Below are 24436 nucleotides of genomic sequence, written 5' to 3'. Positions count from 1 at the left end.
GCACTGCGACGGACATAAGGTCTCGAAAATCCTCTGTGTCCACCAGGTGGAAAGGCAGCATTTCTGTAGCCAAGAGCTTGCAGATGGTGAAATTCAACCTCTTAGCTTTCTCGTGGCTAGGAGGAAATGGTCTTTTACTTGTCCACATCTGAGGGACCGAGGGCTGGCTATTGTGCTTAGACGGGGTTGATAAGGGTGTCCCCGGCAAACTGCCGGTCTGTGAGGAAGATGCAGGCGGACATGTTAGGTTGCCTTGATCCAAAGGTGGTGCTATCGATGTCGGACAGCGCTCAACACCAGCTGGTGTTACCACCTCCAAAGAAAATGATGACCTGCCAATCACGCTGGCTGTTGCGGGTAAAGAGGTGGCAGGTCTGCGCCCCAAAACAGGTGTGACCCAGTCACAGAGGATGAAGAGGCCGCGGATGCACAAGATATGGCAGACGGTGGTTGGCCCGGCCGGCTAGGCCGCATTGTAGCACACTGAGCTTCCCACTGCAACTTATGCTTCATGTCCATGTGCCGGTTCATGCATGAAGTACTCAAACTATGTATTTTTTGGCCTCTACTTAGCTTTTGCTGACAAATGTTACAGATAACATAAGTTGGGTCATCTTTATCGATCTGAAAAAATGCCCAGGCTATGCAAAGCTTAGCACCCATGCGACCTGAAGAGCCACCACGACTTGTGGTGAGAGGCAGAGTTGTGTTTGAGGGTGCAGTTGTTGACGTGCTTCCAGTACTACGTCTCTGTCCAGGAAGGCGCAACCTGACCTCGTCGTCACTAGCATCTTCCTCCACCTCCTCTGCTGACTTCATCTCTTGGCTGACTCTGGGTTGACAGTAAGTGGGATCTCCAACCTCATCATCATCACCCTGTGCGTTATCACACCCGTCGTCCTCAGAGCCAACCTGTTCCTGCCCTGACAAAAAACTAAAGTTGTCGCTCCAATCAGGTATTTGAGTCTCATCATTGTCTTCCTCATTGTTTCCACCAACAGGAGTTACAGTTTGGGAATGAGGGTCTACATTATGGTCAGAACCTTCTGCGTCTGGTCCTGGATCCTACTCATAAAGATTCTGGGCATCAGTGCAGATCATTTCCTCATCTGGATTCACAGAAGCGCTGGAGTCGACATCTGATTCCCAGGCTATAGTATGAGTAAACAGCTCTGCAGACTCAACCATCTGTTCTACCTCATACTCAGACGGGCAGCTGGAGATTTGGGAGCTGTGAGGAAGCAAGTGCGATTGGAGTGACACCTTTGAGGACTGGAGTATTTGTGATGTTGAAGTTGATGTGGAGGAGAGCCCACTTAAAGGAGCACTTGATATCCGTTGAAGCACCTGCTGTTTTTGTGCCTCATCTGGAATTTGTAGCGATTGGCGTGGCCATAAGAAAGGGATCTTATCACATTGTCCGCTAAAAGAAGTAGACATTTTAGTTTGGCTGGAAGATGGTCTTTCTTCTGCAGATGTTAATGTTGCTTTAACACCTACCCCACGGACACAACCTTTTTTCCCCTTCCCAACACGCCTATTCCCCTTTCCACCAGCAGCAGGCCTTTTTCCACTCATTTTGGTGGTTAACTAATTCACAACTCTGGAGTTGTTTGCACAAAAAAACAATGGATGGGAACCGAGCAGAGCTGAGTGGCCAAACTGTGGTATTAGGCCAAAACTATTGGCTGGGTTAGATGCAGAAAAAAATTATATTCAATTTGCAACCTGATGGAGGTCAATATAGATGGACTAATAGAGAAAGTCCCACACACAGCTAGAAGCCCAAATATTTTTTCAGAGGTGGATGCAGAAAAAAAATATATTCAGTTTGCAACCTGATGGAGGTCAGTATAGATGGACTAATAGAGACAGTCCCACACACTGCTAGAAGGCCAAATATTTTTTCAGAGCTAGATGCAGACAAAAAATTATTTTTACTTTGCAACCTGATGGAGGTCAGTATAGATGGACTAATAGAGAAAGTCCCACACACTGCTAGAAGGCCAAATATTTTTTCAGAGCTGGATGCAGATAAAAAATATTTTTAATTTGCAACCTGATGGAGGTCAGTATAGATGGACTAATAGAGAAAGTCCCACACACTGCTAGAAGGCCAAATATTTTTTCAGAGCTAGATGCAGAAAAAAATTATATTCAGTTTGCAACCTGATGGAGGTCAGTATAGATGGACTAATAGAACAAGTCCCACACACAGCTAGAAGCTCAAATATTTTTTCAGAGGTAGATGCAGATAAAAATTATTTTTAATTTGCAACCTGATGGAGGTCAGTATAGATGGACTAATAGAGAAAGTCCCACACACTGCTAGAAGGCCAAATATTTTTTTAGAGCTAGATGCAGACAAAAAATTATTTTCAGTTTGCAACCTGATGGAGGTCAGTATAGATGGACTAATAGAACAAGTCCCACACACAGCTAGAAGCCCAAATATTTTTATAGAGGTAGATGCAGAAAAAAATTATATTTAGTTTGCAACCTGATGGAGGTCTGTATAGATGGATTAATAGAACAAGTCCCACACACAGCTAGAAGCCCAATATTTTTTCAGAGGTAGATGCAGAAAAAAAATATATTCAGTTTGCAACCTGATGGAGGTCAGTATAGATGGACTAATAGAGAAAGTCCCACACACTGCTAGAAGGCCAAATATTTTTTCAGAGCTAGATGCAGACAAAAAATTATTTTTAATTTGCAACCTGATGGAGGTCAGTATAGATGGACTAATAGAGAAAGTCCCACACACTGCTAGAAGGCCAAATATTTTTTCAGAGCTGGATGCAGATAAAAATTATTTTTAATTTGCAACCTGATGGAGGTCAGTATAGATGGACTAATAGAGAAAGTCCCACACACTGCTAGAAGGCCAAATATTTTTTCAGAGCTAGATGCAGACAAAAAATTATTTTCAGTTTGCAACCTGATGGAGGTCAGTATAGATGGACTAATAGAACAAGTCCCACACACAGCTAGAAGCCCAATATTTTTTCAGAGGTAGATGCAGAAAAAAATTATATTCAATTTGCAACTTGATGGAGGTCAGTATAGATGGACTAATAGAACAAGTCCCACACACAGCTAGAAGCCCAAATATTTTTTCAGAGGTAGATACAGAAATTTTTTTTATTCAGTTTGCAACCTGATGGAGGTCTGTATAGATGGATTAATAGAACAAGTCCCACACACAGCTACAAGCCCAATATTTTTTCCGAGGTAGATGCAGAAAAAAAATATATTCAGTTTGCAACCTGATAGAGGTCAGTATAGATGGACTAATAGAGAAAGTCCCACACACTGCTAGAAGGCCAAATATTTTTTCAGAGCTAGATGCAGACAAAAAATTATTTTGAATTTGCAACCTGATGGAGGTCAGTATAGATGGACTAATACAACTAGTCCCACACACAGCTAGAAGCCCAATATTTTTTCAGAGGTAGATGCAGAAAAAAATATATTCAGTTTGCAACCTAATGGAGGTCTGTATAGATGGATTAATAGAACAAGTCCCACACACAGCTAGAAGCCCAATATTTTTTCAGAGCTAGATGCAGAAAAAAATTATATTCAATTTGCAACCTGATTGAGGTCAGTATAGATGGACTAATAGAATGATGCTATGCCCAAAAGATTTTACTTCACTAGGTGCAGTAAAAAAATGGGTATTCTATACACAGGTGGTATATCTTGCAACACAGATAGGCTACTCCACTGACTAACACACTCTGCAATAGGCCAAAAAGGATTAGCTTTGCTAGATTCAGCCAAATGCTGTGAAAAAAACTTGCACAGCACTGGCACAGACCTGCCTGGCAAAAACTGATAGGAACTGATGTAACCTAGTCCTGAAAAGGACTCCAATTACAATTAGTCTTTACTCCCACAATCTATCTATTTAAGAGCACAGACCTGCCTGATAAAAGTCATAGGAAATGCTGTAACCTAGTCCTTAAAAGGACTGCAATCACAACTATTCCCTACTCCCAAGCTATCTGTAGATTTGTGCGAAAATTGGCTTGAAATTAACAAGGTATAGCGCACACAGCAACAGCGGTGCCGTCTAACACGCAGCTGCAGCAGTGAGAAAATGGTGGCGACGGGGAAAATGGCTTGGTCTTATAGGGCAAGGACATGTGACATACACTGCCAATGACACATGCCCTTGCTTGTGTGAAAAAAAGCACTTCGCTCCATGTGTGCGCTGCTGATAGGCTGACAGATTGCACCTCCCCACTGTAAATGCGGGAAGAGAAAAAAAAATAGATCTTCATTGTTCCTGCAGAGATCCATCCCCTGCCCCTCCCCCCACCCCGCTGTACACTCAAACTGCGTATTAACATTAATTTTCATCATTACTGAGAAAAAATCCAGTTATGATTTTGGTGCACGAACAGTTATCGAACATAACCTCGAACAGCCGAATTTTTCTCAAATTGTTCGTGTTCGCCGAACGGCTCGAGCACCGCCCAAAACAGCTCGAATTTGAGATTGGCGAACAGTTCGAGTAGAACAACGCTCATCTCTAGTCTGGACCACATATTTGTCACCCTGATCTTCCTTCCTCCCACCATGCCGAGTGCCCGGAGACAACTGATCCCACACTTGAACACTCCGAAGAGCTGTTCACTTTTTCATTTACAGATTCGGGCCTCTCGCCCGGCCAGCTTCAAGTTGGGAAAGAGGAGAACGCGTGTAGCGATTCCCAAATATTTGAGTAACCACGGTCACATGAAGGTGATGGTGGGATAGTGAAATTACTGTCGCAAGAGGTGGATGATGATGAAACTCAATTGCCAGAAAGTCAGGAGGAGGACCAGGGTGCGGAAGTGGAAGACAAGGTGGTGGATAATATAGTCACTGACCCAACCTGGCAGGGGGACATGCACCACAACAGGCAGGAAGAAGCAGTGTGGTGGCCGCAGACAAAAGGCGGGCAAGCGTTCCCCGTAACACCAACATGACGTAAATTGCCAGTACAACTGTTTGGTCATCCCAAGTTTGGTTCTTTATTACAGACTCTGAAGATAACCCCAATAGACCATTTGCACCATCTGCCAGGCCAGCATCAGCAGGGGTAGTAAAACTAGCAGCCTGACCACCACTAGCATGATCAGGCACATGACAGAAAAGCAGTTGACTTGGTGGGCCGAACGCCAGTGTCCAGAAACAGTGTCTGAGGGTGACACCATTGCTTCTTCCGCTGTTGTGTGTGTACGCCAATCCACTGTCCATGGTGCATGCCTTCCACCCTGCACCTGTCATTGCACATTCTCAACTAGCACCATCAGCAACCACGTCAAAGTACTTGTCCCAGCACAGTGTTCAGTTGTCCCTAACCCAGTCATTGGAACGCAAATGTAAATACGTAGCCAACACCCCTCAGGCTACACTAATAAATTCACACATTTCGCGAATGTTTGCACTCGAAATGTTGCCTTTAAGGCACATGGAGATGGAAGCTTTCCGCAAACCTATAGCAGCGGCCGACCCTTGGTACTGGGTCCCCAGCCACCACTATTTCTCCCGGTGTGCCATTCCCGAATTACAAAAGCATGTGTCCAAGAACATTAGCCATGCCCTCAACATCGCAGTTACTGGGAAAGTCCACCAAACCACGGACACGTGGACAAGTGCTTGAGGGCAGGGACGGTACATCTTTCGCTGACAGCACACTGGGTTAATATAGTGGAAGCCGGAACCCAGTCGGACCTTGTGACGGAACACGTCCTCCTGATGCCGAAGATTGCGGGCCCTTAGTCAATCATGGTTGCCCCCGCATTTTACAGCTCCTGCACCTCCTCCTCTTCAGCCTCCATCTCCGAAATGACCACATCAGTCACAATCTGGAAGCACTGCAGCATTGCCTCGGCCAAGCGGCAACAGGCTGTGCTGAAGCTAAAATGCTTAGGTGACAAACCGCACAATGCTGAAGAGTTGTGGACAGCTCTGAAAGAGCAGACAGATCTGTGTCGGACCCCGCAAAACCTATAGCCGGACTTGGTCGTGTGTGACAATAGCCAGAATCTCGTGGCGGGTCTGAAGCGAGGCGAGCTCACACATGTACCATGCCTGGCCCATGTTCTTAACCTCGTGGTTCAGCAGTTTCTTAAAGCCTTACCATATCCGCTTGTCAAAGTACGCTGCATGTGTGCCCATTTTAGAAAGTCAGTTACAGCTTCGGCCACCCTAGCCGTGCTTCAGCAGCGTTTGCAGCTTCCAGTTCGCCGACTGTGTTCGATGTCCCCACACGTTGGAACTGAAAGTTGTAGATGTTGGGGAGGATTTGTGAGCAGCAGAGGGCAATTGTTGACAACCAGCATCAACAAGGCCGTCGGTATTCAGGTTAGCCTCCGCACATAAGACCTCAGGAGTGGGCATGGATGTCAGACATCTGTGCAATCCTCCAAAACTTTGAGGACTCCACCAAGATGGTGAGCGGCGATGACGCCATAATTAGCGTCACCATCCCGCTTCTCTGTCTTCTGAAACGCTCGCTGCTTACAATTAAAGATGTGGCATTGCAGGCAAAGCACGATGAGATGGAGCAAAGAACCAAGCAGGGTGATTCCATACAGCTCAGCCTCATCTGATCCCAATATGGATTTGGTGACAATGAGGAAGAAGAGGAAGAACATGAGCTAGTTTCCTGCGCTATAGACGGTACTACCTGCACAACTGTCATACCGTCTGTTCAGCGTGGATGGCCTGAGGAGAGGGAGGAGGAGGATGAGGAAGAGAGCATCATCAGTTGTCCTCTTGGTGAGGACACGGAAGTCTTGCCTGTTTGCAGTCTGGCATACATGGCTAAGTTTAGGTTACGCTGCTTTTCATGTGACCCTTGCGTTCTCCAAATTTTGGGTGACAGTCATTAGTGGTTTTTGACACTTTTAGACTCATGCTAAGAGGAGAACTTTCTATCTCTTATTCCCGCGGTGAACATGTCTGCTAAAATGGGGAAGTACCAGAAGCCCCTTGTTGCGGAATTATTAAAAAAATTTCCATCTGAAAACGATGGCGGAAGAGGTCACAGTTCACTGGACAACCAAGGAGTACAGGCAAGACAGACACAAATCCAATCCATCAGAGGCAGGGGAACACTGTCAAAGTACTGGGACAGTTTTCTCAGACCCTGCCATCACATAAGCCCTGATGCGCGGGCTGGTGTCATAAAGGAGGGAAAAGTTTCGGAAGATGCTGAAGGAGTACCTTTCCGACCTTATCAATGTCCTCCATGATTCCTCTGTGCCTTAGAATTATTGGGTATCTAAGCTGGACACGTGGCATGAAATGGCTCTCTACGCCTTGGAGGTCTTGGCCTGCCCTGCCGCTAGTGTTTTGTAGAAGCGGGTTTTTAGTGCCGCTGTGGAAATTATAACTGATAGGCGCATCCGCATATCAACTGAAAATGCTGACAGGCTGACTCTTATAAAAATGAACAAAGACTGGATTGGGCCAGACTTCTCAGCACCACCGAATAATAGCAGCGTAACATAAACTCAAATACAGTGTCTTTTTTTGAAGAGTTCTAACTCTATTCCCATGCACCTCTGTCTTCACACCCAGACATGGGTATACGCTTCCTGATTTGGTCTATTTGCACTTGTCCTCCTCCTTCTCCTCATCCTAAACCTCCACCACCATATCAGCATAATAACTACCATATTACCATATCTACGTCTCTTGCAAGGGGCAATGGAGTTCCTCCAAATTTTTGGCAGCCATTGCATCCACTGCATAGGCAAACAGTATGGGAGACCCATTTCCTAATAATAGGAACATTTTTTTCATGAAGCCCTCATCTACGTCTCTTGCAAAGGGCATTGGAGTGCCTCCAATTTTTATCAGCCGTTGCAGTCACTGCATACGCAAGAACAGTATGGGAGACCCATTCCTTTCTAATGGGAACATGTCGTTACTGAGGCCCTCCTCTACGTCTTTTCAAAGGGGTATTGTGATGCGTCTAAAATTTAGCCAGCCGTTGTTGTCACTGCATATGCAATAACTGTATAGCAGAACCGCTCCTTTCTAATGGGAACATGTTGCTACTGAGGCCCACCTCTATGTGTCTTTAAATTGGTATTGGGGTTTTCCCGAAATTTTGGCAGCCGTTGTAGTCACTGCATTCGCAATTACAGTATAGGTAACCCACTCATTAATAATGGGAACAACAAAGCATAGCCGGCTGATGGCTCTCTAACAATTGCAAGGGCTGACTGCTATAAGAATAGTAAGGGCCTCCTGATGGCCTTATAAAAATAAGCTTTGTGACTTTCAGAGTCCCTCCTTCATAAATGAAACAGGATGTGTCTGATCATGTCTCACACACCACATGGCAAGATAAAGTAGTAAAATGTTAAAATGACATTTACCGGTGAATGCATTTTTCACCGTTGAAAGCAATGCAAAAGTGCAAAAACGCATCAAAAACGCTATGTTTGAACATAGCCAAGGTGTGGAGGGGCATTTTTGTTTTTGTATATTTATTTAACCTTAGATTCATGTCATTACCCTGAAAAGGATGTTCCTTAACATTTTTCCCAGGAAAATCCATTTTGGTTTTGTTTTTGTATGTTTTTTGTGACTCTGAAAACATTGTTCATAGCAGTGACCTGAGAGTCAGAGATGCTACCAGGGGTCTTCCCCATGCTGTTCCCATGTCATTTTAGCACTGTTCCCATCGATTTGGGCAATTTTTAGGCCCTCTGCAGACCGCCAGGAGGTGGCCGCCAGAAAAATGCTCGAGTTTCCCATAGACTTACATTGGGCTCATTGCTCAGACCGAGCTCTCGAGCATTTCAATTTGCTCGACTCGAACAACGAGTACCCGAGCATTTTAGTGCTTGCTTATCACTAGTCAGGAGGAATGGGCCCAAATTCCTACCAACTATTGTGAGAAGCTTGTGGAAGGAAATCCTAAACGTTTGACCAAAGTCATTTAGTTTAAGGGCAAAGGTACCAAATACTAATGAATTGTATGTAAACTTTTGACTTTACAGTAAGTAATAAAAATTCCTTAAAACATTCTCTCTCTCTCATTTATCTGGCATTTGGCAAATATTAAAAATTATATTAATCCTAATTGACCTAAAACGGGAAAGGGTTATTCTGCTTTCATGTCAGATATTGAGAAAAACATGAATATGTGTCTTTTTACATAGTGTATGTAAACTTCTGCTTTCAACTATATATATACACCTGTCATGACAAGATTACCTCACTTAGATGTACCTGTATGACAGTAGACTTAATTGTTCTTTTGGGAACAGACATGCAATCTTATTGTAAATTATTACGTCTTTATCGTAAAAACAACCATGGATGGAGAAGAATAGTAAAACAGTAAGATAGAGGCAGTCACTATTCCCACAGGTGCAATGAAAAAGTTTTAGGCACGCATGGAAAATTGCTGCAAATAAACATGCTTTCAAAAAATGGAAGTGTTAACACTTTATTTTTACTAACTAACAAAAAGCAAAGCGAATGAACACAAGAAAAATCTAAATCAAATCAATATTTGGTATATCCACTCTTTGCTTCAAATCCACATCAATGCATCAATTCTCTTAGATACCGTTGCTCAGTTTTTGAAGTAACTCGACAGGAAACTTGCTCCAAACATATTGAAGAACTAACCACAGATCTGTTGTCGCTGTAGGCTTGTGCAAATCCTTCTGTCTCTTCAAGTAAAAAAAGACTGGGCTCATTAGGCGCCATATCATCATTTTCAATACTTTTTGTTGTACTGTAGACTGTAGATAGTACATAATAGTATTGGCTACATATTTGTCCAAATAAAGCAAATCTGGGAAAGTTGCAGAATAAATTTACTGCCAATCAGATGCCTCTCTAATGTTACATTGCATGATGGATAAATATTTACCTGTATTTCTCAGCATTGATAACATCATTAGGGATGGGCAAACTCGAATGGTAAAGTTCGGGGGTCTGTACCTGACACCTTGTCCGTGCACTGACCAAGAACATGGACTTTTCCCGAATGTTACTGTTCAGGTTCGGCAGCCCCAAAAAGTTTGCTGAAAGGCTGCAGCACCGCCAATCAACAACCTTTACAGGTGTGGGCCCTTCTGGCTTAAGTATTGGCATGGCTGTGATTGGTTGGCCAGCACAAAAAATAAAGTGCTGTCCCCTCTATTCTTGATAACCAGTGCAAGTAAAGCTGACAACTGCGGGCTGAATCAGACCGCTGTCAGTTTTATCTTGGCTGGTTATCCAAAATAGAGGGGTCACCCCGCCATCTTTTTAAAATGATTTAAATAAATCATTTTAAAAAACAGCATGGGCCACCCTATCATTTTTAATAACCAACTAAGTTAAAGCAGACAGCTGAGGGATGGTATTATCAGACTGGAAGGACCATGGATATTGGCCTAAATCCCCCATCCTAAAAATAGCAACCCACAGCAGTTCAAGAAAAGGCGCATTAGATGTGTCAATTCTGGCACTTTGCCCAGCTCTTCCCACTTGGCCTGGTGGGGTGGCAAGTGGGGCAAAAGTATTGGGGTTAATGTCAGCTTTGTAATGTCAGCTGACATCAAGCCCAAGGGTTAATAATGGAGACGCATCTATCAGATGCTCCCATTACTAACCCCATAAGTTTAAGTTAAAAAACACACACAAAGTAAAGTCATTTATATGAAATAAAAACTCCCCAACCCTCTTTTACCCATTTATTATTATCAAAATGAAAATAAAAAAACACAGCATTCCCCACCTGTCCGCCAATAATCCATATGTACCACGAAGAGCCCAACTCAGCTACATCTGTGGCATGATGCACAAACACAGATGTAAATTACCGTATTTTTAGGACTATAAGACGCACTAGACCATAAGACACACCCCAAATTTTAGGGTGGAAAATAGGAAACAAAATATTTTTTATAAGATGGGGTCCGTCTTATAGTCTGATTAGGTATCTTCCCTGGTGGGTGGTGGAGCAGGAGACAGGGTCCTTCAGGAAACCGGCCCGGCGGAAATGGAGGAATGCTGCGGACCCTGGATACATGAAGCCGGTGCTCCAGCAGCTGTGAATTGCGGTGATGGTGGAGCAGGATCGCAGGTCCCTCCATTCCCTGCCTCAGGAACCCGGCGGAAGCAGAAGAGGTGAGATGCCGATGTCTGGCTGGGGCCTGTGGATCGGCTGAGGCCTGTGGACCGGCTGGGGCCTGTGGACCAGCTGGGGCCTGTGGATCTGCTGGGGCCTGGGGACTTGCTGGGGGCCTGCGCACCTGCCTGGGGCCTGGGCACCTGCCTGGGGACCTGCTGGGGCCTGCCTGGGGCCTGCGCAACTGCCTGGGCTTGGATCTGTGGGCGGCGTCTGGCTGTGAAGCAGAGGAGCCGGGGCCTGTGCCAGGCTGTGAGCGCCGTCCGGCGATGTGGCAGAGCAACGTGTGCGTCTTCCGATGGACGCGGCCATCTTCCTGAGGCCATGATCTACAGGAAAATCGCCACCGCAGCTCCCAGTCGGCGCATGTGCCGGCTCAGGTGGCCATTTTCCCATGGATCACGGCCTCAAGAAGATGGTCGCGGCCACCGGAAGCCACACACGCTGCTCTGGCGCACTGCCGGACACCGCTCACAGCCCGACAGAGGCCCCGGCTCCTCTGCCTCACCGCCGGATGCCACTCACAGCCCAGAACAGGCCCCGGCTCCTCTGGTTCACCACCTGACACCAGCCACTCAAGAACAGGTACAGGCTCCAGCCGCATCTCACACCTGCCGCCACCAGAGGACCCTGAGATCCCCACTCCACCACCACCGGTAAAGTAACATTAGGACCATAAGATGTACCCCCCCATTTTTCTTCCAAATGTTGGTGAAAAAAAGTGCGTCTTATGGTCCAAAAAATAAGGTATACAACATATATACACCTATTTTATTGTGTATAGTATGCAGGTGTATATATAATATACGCTATATACACAGATACCGTACCATGCTCAAACATGGCTGCCAAGCCACGACATTTTTTTATGTGTAAATTTAAGGTAGAGGCTTAATGTGCACTTCCTGGACCACAAATACAGTTTATGCAGAAATATAGTACTAAACCTAATTCATATTATCAGTTTTCTCATCTATATACCATTCACTTTAAAACTAGACAGCTCAATAGTAAATACAACTCAATGGAGCTATCCATACAGTGGGGAAAATAAGTATATGATACACTGATGATTTTGCTAGTTTTCCCACCTACAAAGAATGGAGAGGTCTGTAATTTTTTATCGCAGGTACACTTCAACTTTGAGAGACAGAATCTAAAAATAAAAACCAGAAAATCACATTGCATGAGTTTTAAATAATTAAATTGCATTTTATTGCATGCAATAAGTATTTGATCACCTTCCAACCAGCAAGAATTCTGTCTCTCACAAACCTGTTAGTTTTTCTTTAAGAAACCCTCCTAGTCTGTACTCATTACCTGTATTAATTTAACCTGTACACGTTGTCTGTATAAAAGACACTTGTCCACACACTTAATCAATCAAACTCTAACCTCTCTACCATGGCCAAGACCAAAGAGCAGTTTAAGGACACCAGGGACAAAATTGTAGACCTGCACAAGGCTGTGAGGGGCTACTGGACCGTAGGCAAGCAGCTTTTTGAGAATGCAACAACTGTTGATACAAGTATTAGAAAATGGAAAAAACACAAGATGACTGTCAATCTTCCTCAGACTGGGGCTCCATGCAAGATCCCACCTTGTGGGATAAGGATGATTCTGAGAAATTTCAGGAAACAGCCCAGAACTACACAGGATGACCTAGTTAATGACCTGAAGAGAGCTGGGACCACAGTCTCAAATATTACTGTTAATAACACACTATGGATTAAAATCCTGCAGGGCACGCAAGCTCCCCCTGCTCACGCCAGCACGTGTATAGACCCGTTTGAAGTTCGCCAATGACCATATGGATGATCCAGAGGAGGTATGGAAGAAGGTCATGTGGTCAGATGAGACCAAATTAGAACTTTTTGGTATCAACTGCACACGCCATGTTTGGAAGAAGAAGATGAGGACGCACCAAAACGCGCGTCGGGGTGAGCATTACACGTGCTGCAGAAACAATCAGCCAGGAGCCAGCACTATAGGTGTATATCATCATTTGCAGGTATGAGGATACTCAGCCATGAACATGTATTCAATGTTTAATATCTACTATAATTAGTGGTTAATATGTCATGTCCATATACTACTGATTTTACTTCCCTATACCTAAGATAGTGCTTTATTTGAGCATAGGTGTATATTAATTTACACTGACATCCTGCCATTGCTGTAGGTTTGACCCATGTACTGACGGGAAGTGCAATGAAGTTGCATGTCATTTTTTGCTCCGTTTTCCTGTGCAAATTAATGAATTAATGTTTCACAAGGCATCTTGTATTAAAGTGTTTGCTCTTTTTTCTTTGTCACCACATACCCTATTTTGTTAAAATAAAGGTTTTTTAATTGATTATATATGGCCTCCTTGTCGAATGTTCTAATATAGGTTGTTTTCGATCATTTCCAATTGGTCTATCCAATCTAGTCAACAGAGATATACTGTTTGATGATGTGGAAGCTTTGGAGTAACATTAGACAGAAATATAAGTGTATATCATCTGCTCGCCCTCTGCAATTTCTTAAAAGATCCTGGAGTGGCCTAGCCAGTCTTCAGACCTGAACCCAATAGAAAATCTTTGGAGGGAGCTGAAACTCAATGTTGCCTAGCAACAACCCCGAAACCTGAAAGATCTGGAGAAGATCTGTATGGAGGAATGGGCAAAAATCCCTGCTGCAGTGTGTTCAAACTTGGTCAAGAACTACAGGAAACATCTGACCGCCTGTTTGTCTATCAGCCGTGCCCTCCAGCCTTTCTATCAGCCGTGCCCGCCAGCCTGACTATCTGCGGTGCCCCCCTGCTTGCCTATCAGCCGTGCCCAACAGCCTGTCTATTAGCCGTACCCGCCAGCCTGTCTACCTGCGGTGCCCCCCTGCTTGCCTACCCGCATCACCTGTTTGTCTACCGGCCGTGCTCATCTGCTGTGCCTGTCAGCTTCAGCCATCAGTCCCGTGGGAGTCACCTGCTCTCACAATGTCGGTTCCAGAGTGGCACCTGGTTCACGGAGTCGACTAAGCTGCCGTGTGGCCAGGGTTGGTCCAGGTAGGCACTTAGTTATGCCCCTCTGGTCCCTCCTTGCATCACAGCACAGTGGTTCCACCACCCGGATCAGTAACAAATGTTCATGCATGTAGTAGTAAAATTATTGCACTTTTGCCCTCTACTGAGATTTTATCGCAAAGTTTGCAGATAACATGAGGTGGCTCATCCTTTGTGGTCTCAAAAAAGGCCCAGGCTAGGCAACCCTTGCCGCCCCTGCGAACTGCAGACCCACAATCGCTGCTGGTCACTGCCACGGTTGTCGCTAAGGATGCAGTGCTCCTCGTGCTTGCATCACTCCGTCTCTGCTCCATAGGACGCAATATAACCTCCTCCACCTCCTCAGATGACCTACTCAGTTGCATGCCTCTGGATTCTCACCAAGTTGGATGTACAAGCTCATCATCATCCAATGTGTAATCCCATTCCTTGCCCTCAGAGTCACTCTCCCCCTCTTCTTGCCCTGACAGCACAGTACAGTCAAGGGTCAGGAAGCTGCTCATACCCAACCTTCCCCTCCCCCCTTTATGGAGAACAATATCTGCCCCAAACAATTGTAAGCTAAGATGTAGTCAGCTTTAAAAACTAATTCTGAGTTTATCAGGTCTGTGTACCCCTGTGTGGAGAAGAATATCTGCCTCAAACAATTTTAAGTGGAGATGTAGCCTGCTTTATAAACCAATTTTAAGTTTATCAGGTCTGTGTACCCCTGTGTGGAGAAAAATATCTGCCCCAAACAATTTTAAGCTAAGATGTAGACTGCTTTATATATCCATTTTGAGATTATCCGGTCTATGTACCCCTGTGTGGAGAAGAATATACGCCCCAAACAATTTTAAGCTGAGATGTAGCCTGCTTTACATACCCATTTTGAATTTATCAGGTCTGTGTACCCCTGTGTGGAGAACATTATCTGCCCCAAAACAATTTTAATTTGAGATGTAACCTGTTTTATACAGTATATCACGGTAGAAAGAAAACCAATTTATATTTTATCATATGTTCACTTGTGAGAACAATATACTCAATTAATTTAAATTGAGTATAAGTATTATAATGGGGACCGACACCTCTTCCACTATAGCCAACCCAGCAGATGGAAACACAATCACGAGTGTTCACATTTAAAAAAATTAGGGCCTGACACCACCATTTCCGTGGCCAACAGATTGGAAATGGTAGAGTTCAACCTCTTAGCTTTGTCATGTGTAGGATGAAACAAGCTTTTACGTGACCACAAATGTGGGACCGAGAGCTGGCTGCAGTGCTGAGAGAGGGTGGAGTATGGTGAACCGGACAAACTGCTGGACCGTGAGTGAGGTATAGGGAGAGATGTTATGGTGGATTGAGAAAGATGTTGTGTGCTCGGTGAAACAAACACAGCAGGTATGTTCGCTCTCTCTCAGCCTGACTGGAGCAGGTAGAGAAGCAGAGGTTCTGCGGTGGGAGACCTGTGTGACGATACTTGGCATAGTACCAGAGGAGGAGGAAGAAGCAGCAGATGCGGTTGATGGGGAGGCTGATGGTAGTTGAGGTCCGCATTTTCTCAAGGTTGAGATTGCCATAGTAATGCATGTTGATTGCGGATATGAATGTTCATGCATGTAGTAGTCAATTATTGCACTTTTTCCCTCTACTAAGTTTTTTATCACAAAAGTTGCAGATAACATGAACTGGCTCATCCTTTGTGGTCTCAAAAAAATCCCAGGCTAGGCAACCCTTGCCGCCCCTGCAAGCTACAGACCCGCGATAGCTGCTGGTCACTGCCATGGTTATGGGTAAGGATGCAATGCTCCTTGTGCTTGCATCACTTCGTGTCTGCGCCAAAGGATGCAACGTAACCTCCTCGTCTTCCTCCTCCTCCACCTTCTCAGATGAGCCACTCAGCTGCGTGCCTCTGGGTTCACACCAAGTTGGATGTACAACCTCATCATCATCCAAAGTGTTATCCCATTCCTTGCCCTCAGTGTCACCCTCCTCCTCTTTTTGCCCTGAAAACACAGTATAGTCGAGGGTCAGGAAGCTGCTCATACCCAACCTTTTTTTCCCCCTGTATGGAGAACAATATCTGCCCCAAACAATTTTTAGCTGAGATGTAGTCTGCTTCATATACCATTTTTGAGTTAATCAGATCTGTGGATCCATGTGTGGAGAAGAATATCTGCCTCAAACAATTTTAAGCTAAGATGTAGCCTGTTTAATATACCAATTTCGAGTTTATCAGGTCTGTGTACCCCTGTGTGGAGAACAATATCTGCCCCAAACAATTTGAAGCAGATTTGTCTCCTGATTTATATACCAATTTTGAGTTTATAAGTCTGTGTACCCCTGTGTGGAGAAAAATATCTGCCCCAAACAATTTTAAGGTGAGAGGCAGCCTGCTTTATATACCCATTCTGAGTTTATCAGTCTGTGTACCCCTTTGTGGAGAACAATATCTGCCCCAAACAATTTTAAGCGGAGATGTAGCCTGCTTTATTTGCCAATTTTGAGTTTATCAGGTCTGTGTACCCCTGTGTGAAAAATAATATCTGCCCCAAACAATTTTAAGCAGAGATGTAGCCTGCTAAAATATATACCAATTTTGTGCTTATCGGGTCTGTGTACCCCTGTATGGAGAACAATATCTGCATCAAAAAATTAATTTCACTAGAGTATATCTATTGTAAAGGAGACCAAAACCTCTTCCACTTCAGCCAACCCAGCACATAGAGAACCAATCAGGAGTGTTCACATTTCCCTAAATTAGGGCCTAACACCACCGAAGTGGTATGAATTTTGCTACAGCAGAAAGAGTATAATTAGGACCAACAATTCTTCCCCTACAGCCAACCCAGTAGCTGGAGACCCAATCAGGAGTGTTAACATTTCCCTAAATTTGGGCCTAACACCATCGAAGTGGCATCAATTTCAATACAGTATAAATAGTATAATTAGGACCGTCACTTCTTCCCCTATAGCCAATCCAGTATATGGAGACCCAATCATGATTCCCCACATTTCCAAAAATTAGTGTCAGACACCAACAAAGTGGCATCAATTTCAGTGCTCACATTTCCCTAAATTACAGTCTAATACCACCGAATTACGGCCTAATACCACCGAAGTTTCATCAATTTCACTAGAGTAGAAATAGTATAATGAGGACCGACACTTCTTCCCCTAAAGCCAACTCAGTAGATGGAGACCAAATCAGGATTCCCCGCATTTTCAAAAATTAGCGACAGACAACAACAAAGTGACATCAATGTCAGTACAGTAAAAATTGTACAATTAGGAACGACACCTCTTCCCCTACAGCTAACCCAGTAGATGGAAACCCAATTAGGAGTGTTAACATTTGAAAACATTTGGGCCTAAAACCACCAAAGTGGCATCAATTTCACTAGAGTATAAGTAGTATAATGGGGACCGACACCTCTTCCACTACAGCCAACCCAATAGATGGAGAACCAATAAGGATACCCCGCATTTCCAAAAATTAGTGGCAGACACGAGCAAAGTGGCATCAATTTCAGTGCAGCAGAAATTGTAAAATTAAGAATGACACATCATCCACTACAGCCAACCCAGGAGATGGAGACCTAATCTAGAGTGTTCACATTTCCCTAAATTAGTGCCTAACACCAGCAAAGTGGTATCAATTTGGGTGCAGTAGAGATGGTAGAATTAGGAATGATAACTCTTCCACTACAGCCAACCCAATGGATTGAGAGATCAAATCTGTATTCTCCACATTTCAAAAAAATAGGGCCTAAATGACTTTCATGGGGCAGCTGGCTGCCCTTATCCATCAGGACTAGTGATGAGCAAGCACTAAAATGCTCGGGTACTCGTTGCTCGAGTCGAGCAAATTGGAATGCTCGAGTGCTCGGTCCGAGTAATGAGCCCAATGTAAGTATATGGGAAACTCGAGCATTTTTCCGGTGGCTGTCCGCCGGTGGTCTGCAGAGGGCCTGAAAATTGCCCAAATTGATGGGAACAGTGCTCAAATGACATGGGAACAGCATGGGGAAGTCTCTGGAAGCATTTCTGACACCCAGGTCACTGCTGTCAACAATGTTGTCAGAGGTATTACGCCACTTTTACGGACTCACAATAAAACATACAAAAACGAAATCAAAATGGATTTTCCTGGGAAATATGTTAAGGAACATCCTTTCCAGGGTAATGACTTGTATATAAGGCAAAAGGAAAATAAAAAAACAAAAATGCTCCTCCACACCTTGGGCTATGTTCTCACGTAGAATTTTTGATGCATTTTTGCACTTTTGCATTGCTTTCAACCAAGACAAATGCATTCATCGGGAAATGTCATTTTAACTTTTTACAACCTTATCTGGCCGTATGGTGTGTGACACATCATCAGACACATCCTGTTTCATTTATGATGGGGGAACTCTGAAAGTCACAAAGCATATTTTTATAGGGCCATCAGGCGGCCCTTCCTATTCTTAAAGGGCCAGCAGTCGGCCCTTGCTATTGTTAGAGAGCCATCAGTCGGCTATGCTTTGTTGTTCCCATTATTAACGAGTGGGTCTCCTTTGCTGTTATTGCATATGCAGTGACTGCAAGGGCTGCCAAAAATTTGGACGCAACTCAATACCCCTTTGAAGAGACATAGAGGAGGGTCTCGATAAAAAAATTGTTCCCATTTTAAAGCAGCGGGACTCCTATAGTGGTAATGCCCATGCTGTGACTGCAAGGGCTGCCAAAATTTGGGAAAAACCCCATTAACAATTTAAAGACACATAGAGCAGGGCCACAGTAATGAGTACGACATGTTCCCATTAGAAAGGAGCGGGTCTGCTATACAGTTCTAGGGTATGCAGTGAGTCCAACGGCTGACCAAAATATAGGAAAAACTCCACTAACAATATAATGACACACAGAGCTGGGCCACAGTAACAAGTATGACATGTAACCATTAGAAAGGAGAGGGTCTGCTCTTCAGATATAGGCTTTGTAGTGAGTCCAACAGCTGCCAAAATTTAGGAAAAACCCCACTAACAATTTAAAGACTCTTAGAGGTGGGCCTCAGTAACGACATATTCCCATTAGAAAGGGGAGGGTCTCCCATACTGTTTGCCCATGAAGTGACTGCAATAGCTGCCAAAAATTTGGAGGCGCTCCAATGCCCCTTACAAGAGATGTAAAGGTCAGAGGGTCTCTTGAAAACAATATTCCCATTATTAGGAAGTATGTCTCCCATACTGTTTGCCTATGCAGTGAATGCAATGGCTGCCAAAAATTTGGAGGAACTCCATTGCCCCTTTCAAGAGATGTAGCAGTCGGAGGTCTTCCTGAAACAATGTTCTCAATATTAAGAAGTGGGTCTCCCATACTGTTTGCCTATGCAGTGAAGCAATGGCTGCCAAAAACTTGGAGGAACTCCAATGTCCCTTTCAAGAGACGTAGATATGTTGACATGGTACATATGATGGTGATATGGTGGTGGAGGATGAGGATGCGGAGAAGTAGGAGGACAGGAGCAAATAGACAAAATTAGGAAGCATTTACCCATGTCTGGGTATGAAGATAGAGGTGCATGGGAATAGAGTTAGACCTCCCAAAAAAAGACACTGTATTTGAATTTATGTTACGCTGCTATCATTCAGTGGTGTTCAGAAGTCTGGCCCAATCCAGCCCTTGTTCATTTTTATAAGAGTCAGCCTGTCAGCATTTTCAGTTGACAGGCGGGTGCGCCTATCGGTTATAATTCCACCAGCGGCACTAAACACCGACTCTAACAAAACGCTAGCGGCAGGGCAGGCCAGGACCTCCAATGCATAGAGAGCCGGTTCATGCCACGTTTCCAGCTTGGATATCCAATAATTATAAGGCACACAGGAATCACGAAAGACGTTGGTACGGTCGGCAAGGTACTCCCTCACCATCATCCAAAATTTTTCCTCCTTGGGAGAGTACCCCACGCATCAGGGCTTGTGCGATGGGAGGGTCTTTGAAAACTGTCCCAGAACATGGACAGTGTTCCACTGCCTCTGCTGGATTGCATTTGTTTCTCTCTCACCTGTACTCCTTGGTTATCCAACGAACTGTGACCTCTGCCGCCAGCATTTTCAGATGGGAATTTTTTAATAATTCTGCAACAAGGGCATTCTGGTACTCTCCATTTTATTAGGCCTGCCCAGCGTGGGAATAAGAGACAGAAAATTTTCCTAGTAGCGTGGGTCTAGAAGTGTCACCAACCAGTAATGTCTGTCATCCAAAATTTTGACAACGTGAGAGTCACGGGAAAGGCAGCGTAACATAAACTCATACGTGTGTGCCAGACTGCAAAGAGGCAGGATTTCCATGTCCTCACAAAGACGAATGATTATGCTCTCCTCCTTATCCTCCTCCTCTTCCTCCTCTTCCCTGTCCTCAGGCCATCCATGCTGAACAGATGGTAGTACAGTTTTGCAGGTAGTACCATCTATAGCACAGGAAACTAGCTTCTGTTCTTCCTCCTCCTTTTCCTCATTGTCACCCAATCCACATTGGGATGAGATGAGGCTGGGCTGTGTGGAATTACCCTGTATGGGTCCTTGCATCTCATCGTGCTCCGCCTGCAATGTATCCACTTTAATTGTGAGCAGAGAGAGTTTCAGAAGACAGAGAAGGGAGAAGGGGACTCTAATTATGGCATCATCGCCGCTCACCATCTTGGTGGAGTCCTCAATGTTTTGGAGGATGGTACATATGTCAGACATCCATGTCCACTCCTGAGGTCTTATGTGTGGAGTCTAAACTTAATACCAATGGCCTTGTTGATGCTGGTAGTCAACAGCTGCCCTCTTCTGCTCACAAATCCTTCCCAACATCTGCAATGTAGAGTTCTAATGCGTGGGGATATCCCAGATCAGTCGGTAAGCTGGAAGCCGCAAACGCTGCTGAAGCTGTAGCTGACTTTCCAAAATGGGCACTCAGGCAATGTACTTTAACAAGCAGATCTGGCAGATCCGAGAATGTTTTGAGGAAACACTGAACCATAAGGTAAAGCACATGGGTCAGGCATGGTACTTGTGTGAGCTCTCCTCGCCTTCGAGCTGCCAGCTGGTTCCGGCCATTGTCACACACAACCTTGCCTGGCTGTAGGGTCAGCGGTGTCAGTGACAGATTTGCCTGCTCTTTCAGAGCTGTACACAACTCTTCACCATTGTGCAGTTTGTCACCTAAGCATATTAGCTTCAGCACAGTCTGTTGCAGCTTGGCCGAGGCAGTGCTGCAGTGCTTCCAGCTTGTGACTGATGTGGTCATTTCAGAGATTGAGGCTGAAGAGGAGGAGGTGCAGGAGCTGTAGAATGTGGGGGCAACCCTGATTAATCCAGGCCTGCAATCCTTGGCGTCGGGAGGACGTGTTCCGTCCCAAGGTCTTATTGGGTCCCTGCTTCCGCTATATTAACCTAGTGTGCAGTCAGCAAGCAGTCAGCGAGATGTACCGTCCCTGTCCACAAGCACTTGTCCACATGTCCATACTTAGGTGGACTTTACCAGTAACTGCGTTGTTGAGGGCACGTCTAATGTTGTGAGACACGTGCTTGTGTAATGCGTTAACGGCACACCGGGAGAAATGGTGGCGGCTGGGGACTGAGTACCGAGGGACGGCTGCCGCCATCAGGTTGCGGAAAGCTTCCATCTCCATGAGCCTAAAAGGCAACATTTCAAGCGCTGGCATTCGTGAAATGTGTGAATTTAGCAGTGTGGCTTGTGGGGCGCTGGCTGCATATTTGCGCTTGCATACCAAGGACTGGGGAAGGGACAACTAAACTCTGCGCTGGGACAAGGACGTGGACTTGCTTGCTAATGGTGCTATTTGAGAGTGTGCAATGACAGGTGCAGGGCAGGAGGCATGGACAGGAGATTGATGCAGACACTGTTGCTGGACCCTGAGTTCGGCCCTCTTAGTTGGGTGATTTGCTGCTATGTGCCTGATCATGCTGGTGGTGGTCAGGATGCAAGTTTTGCTACCCCTGCTGATGCTGGCCTGGCAGGTGGTGCAAATGGCCTTTTTGGGGTTATCTTCAGAGTCTTTAAGAAATAACCAGACTTGGGAAGACCTATTAGTTGTACTGGCAACTTCTGTCATGTTAGCATTACGAGGAACACTTTCCCACCTTGTGTCTGCAACCACCACACTGCTTCTTCCTGCCTGTTGTGGTGCTATGCCTCCCTCCCCTTTGTGCTGCTGTCCTCGCTCTGTTTGTCCCCCTGCCATGTTGGGTTAGGTACTTTATCATCCACCACCTTATCTTCCACTGCTGCACCCTGGTCCTCCTCCTGACTTTCTGGCAATTGTGTCTTATCATCATCATCCACTTCTTGCGACAGTAATTGCACTTTCCCACCTTCGCCTTTGTGTGACTGCGGCTGCTCCAAAATTTTGGCAACGCTACCCTCATTCTCCTCTTGACTTGCTTGAAGCTGGCCGGGGCGAGAGGCCCTAATCTACAAATGTAAAAGTGAACAGCTCTTCTGAGTGTCCAAGTGTGGGATCAGTTGTCTCCGGGCACTCGGCATGGTGGGAGGAAGGAGGATCAATGTGAGGAATATGCAGTCCAGACTCACAGCTACTGGGGCATGACCATGTGGAAGACAGGGTGATGGCATTATCTGCTATCCAACCAACAACCTTTTGACACTGCTCTGAGTTCAATAGAGGTATACTGTTGTCCCCTAGTAATTGGTACAGGAAGGTCGAGTGACAAGATGTGGGTGTTTGTTGTGGCACAATTTCAGCTTGTGCACGGCCACATCCTCGGCATGAACCATCACCATCACGTCCACTTCACCGTCCCTTGCCACACATCTTGCCCATTTTTAATGGAGGACAATATTTTCCACGTTCACGAGAATTGGCTGAATTTGGAATACAGTTTTATGTGATGCGTCTGACAGAGAATCACAATTTTAAATAGCAGGCCTGTAATTTTCTGATATTATTCTACACAGGGACCTAGTGTGAATAGCTTGACCGACATATTGCAACAGAATGGAAATGGAAGAAATGTCTGATTTTGGAACAGTCTTATAGGTGATATGTCTGACAGAGAACCATGGTTTTAAATAGCAGGCCTGTAATTTACTAATACTATTCTTCTCAGACACCTAGTGTGAATAACTTCAATAGCGGTGTATTGCGGTCCCCTAGTAATTGGGACAGGAAGGTCGAGTGACAAGATGTGGGTGTTTGTTGTGGCACAATTTCAGCTTGTCCACAGCCACGTCCTCGGCATCAGCCTCTGCATGCACCATCACGTTCACTTTCCCGTCCCTTGCCATGCACCTTGCCCATTTTTAATGGAGGACAACATTTTCCACGTTCACCAGAAATGGTTGATTTTGGATCACAGTTATATGTGATATGTCTGACAGAGAACCACGATTTTAAATAGCACACCTGTAATTTACTAATATTATTCTGCACAGAAACCTAGTGTGAATAGCTTGATCGACACACTGCAACAGAATGGAAATGGAAGAAATGTCTGATTTTGGAACAGTCTTACAGGTGATATGTCTGACAGAGAACCATGGTTTTAAAGGCCTGTAATTAACTAAACCTATTCTTTACAGACACCTTGTGTGAATAGCTTGACCGACACGCTGCAACGAAATGAAAATGGAAGAAATGTCTGATTTTGGAACTGTCTTATAGGTGATATGTCTGACAGAGAACCACAGTTTTAAAAGACAGGCCTGTAATTAACTAATACTATTCTTCACAGACACCTAGTGTGAATAGCTTCACCGACACACTGCAACAAAATTAAAATGGAAGAAATGTCTGATTTTGGAACAGTCTTATAGGTGATATGTCTGACAGAGAACCATGGTTTTAAATAGCAGGCATGTAATTTACTAATACTATTCTTCACAGACACCGAGTGTGAATAGCTTGACGGACACACTGCAACAGAATGGAAATGGAAGAAATGTCTGATTTTGGAACAGTCTTTTAGGTGATATGTCTGAAAGAGAACCATGGTTTTAAATAGCAGGCCTGTAATTTACTAATACTATTCTTCAAAGACACCTAGTGTGAATAGCTTGACCGAGACACTCCAACATAATGAAAATGGAAGAATTGTCTGATTTTGGAACAGTCTTATAGGTGATATGTCTGACAGAGAACCATCGTTTTAAATAGCAGGCCTGTAATTTACTAATACTATTCTTCAAAGACACCTAGTGTGAATAGCTTGACTGAGACACTGCAACAGAATGAAAATGGAAGAATTATCTGATTT

Source organism: Phyllobates terribilis, unplaced genomic scaffold, assembly GCF_046119375.1.
Source record: "Phyllobates terribilis strain yellow unplaced genomic scaffold, ASM4611937v1 Scaffold_4__5_contigs__length_816908805, whole genome shotgun sequence".
Taxonomy (NCBI): domain Eukaryota; kingdom Metazoa; phylum Chordata; class Amphibia; order Anura; family Dendrobatidae; genus Phyllobates; species Phyllobates terribilis.
Note: the sequence above shows the minus strand (reverse complement) of the source record.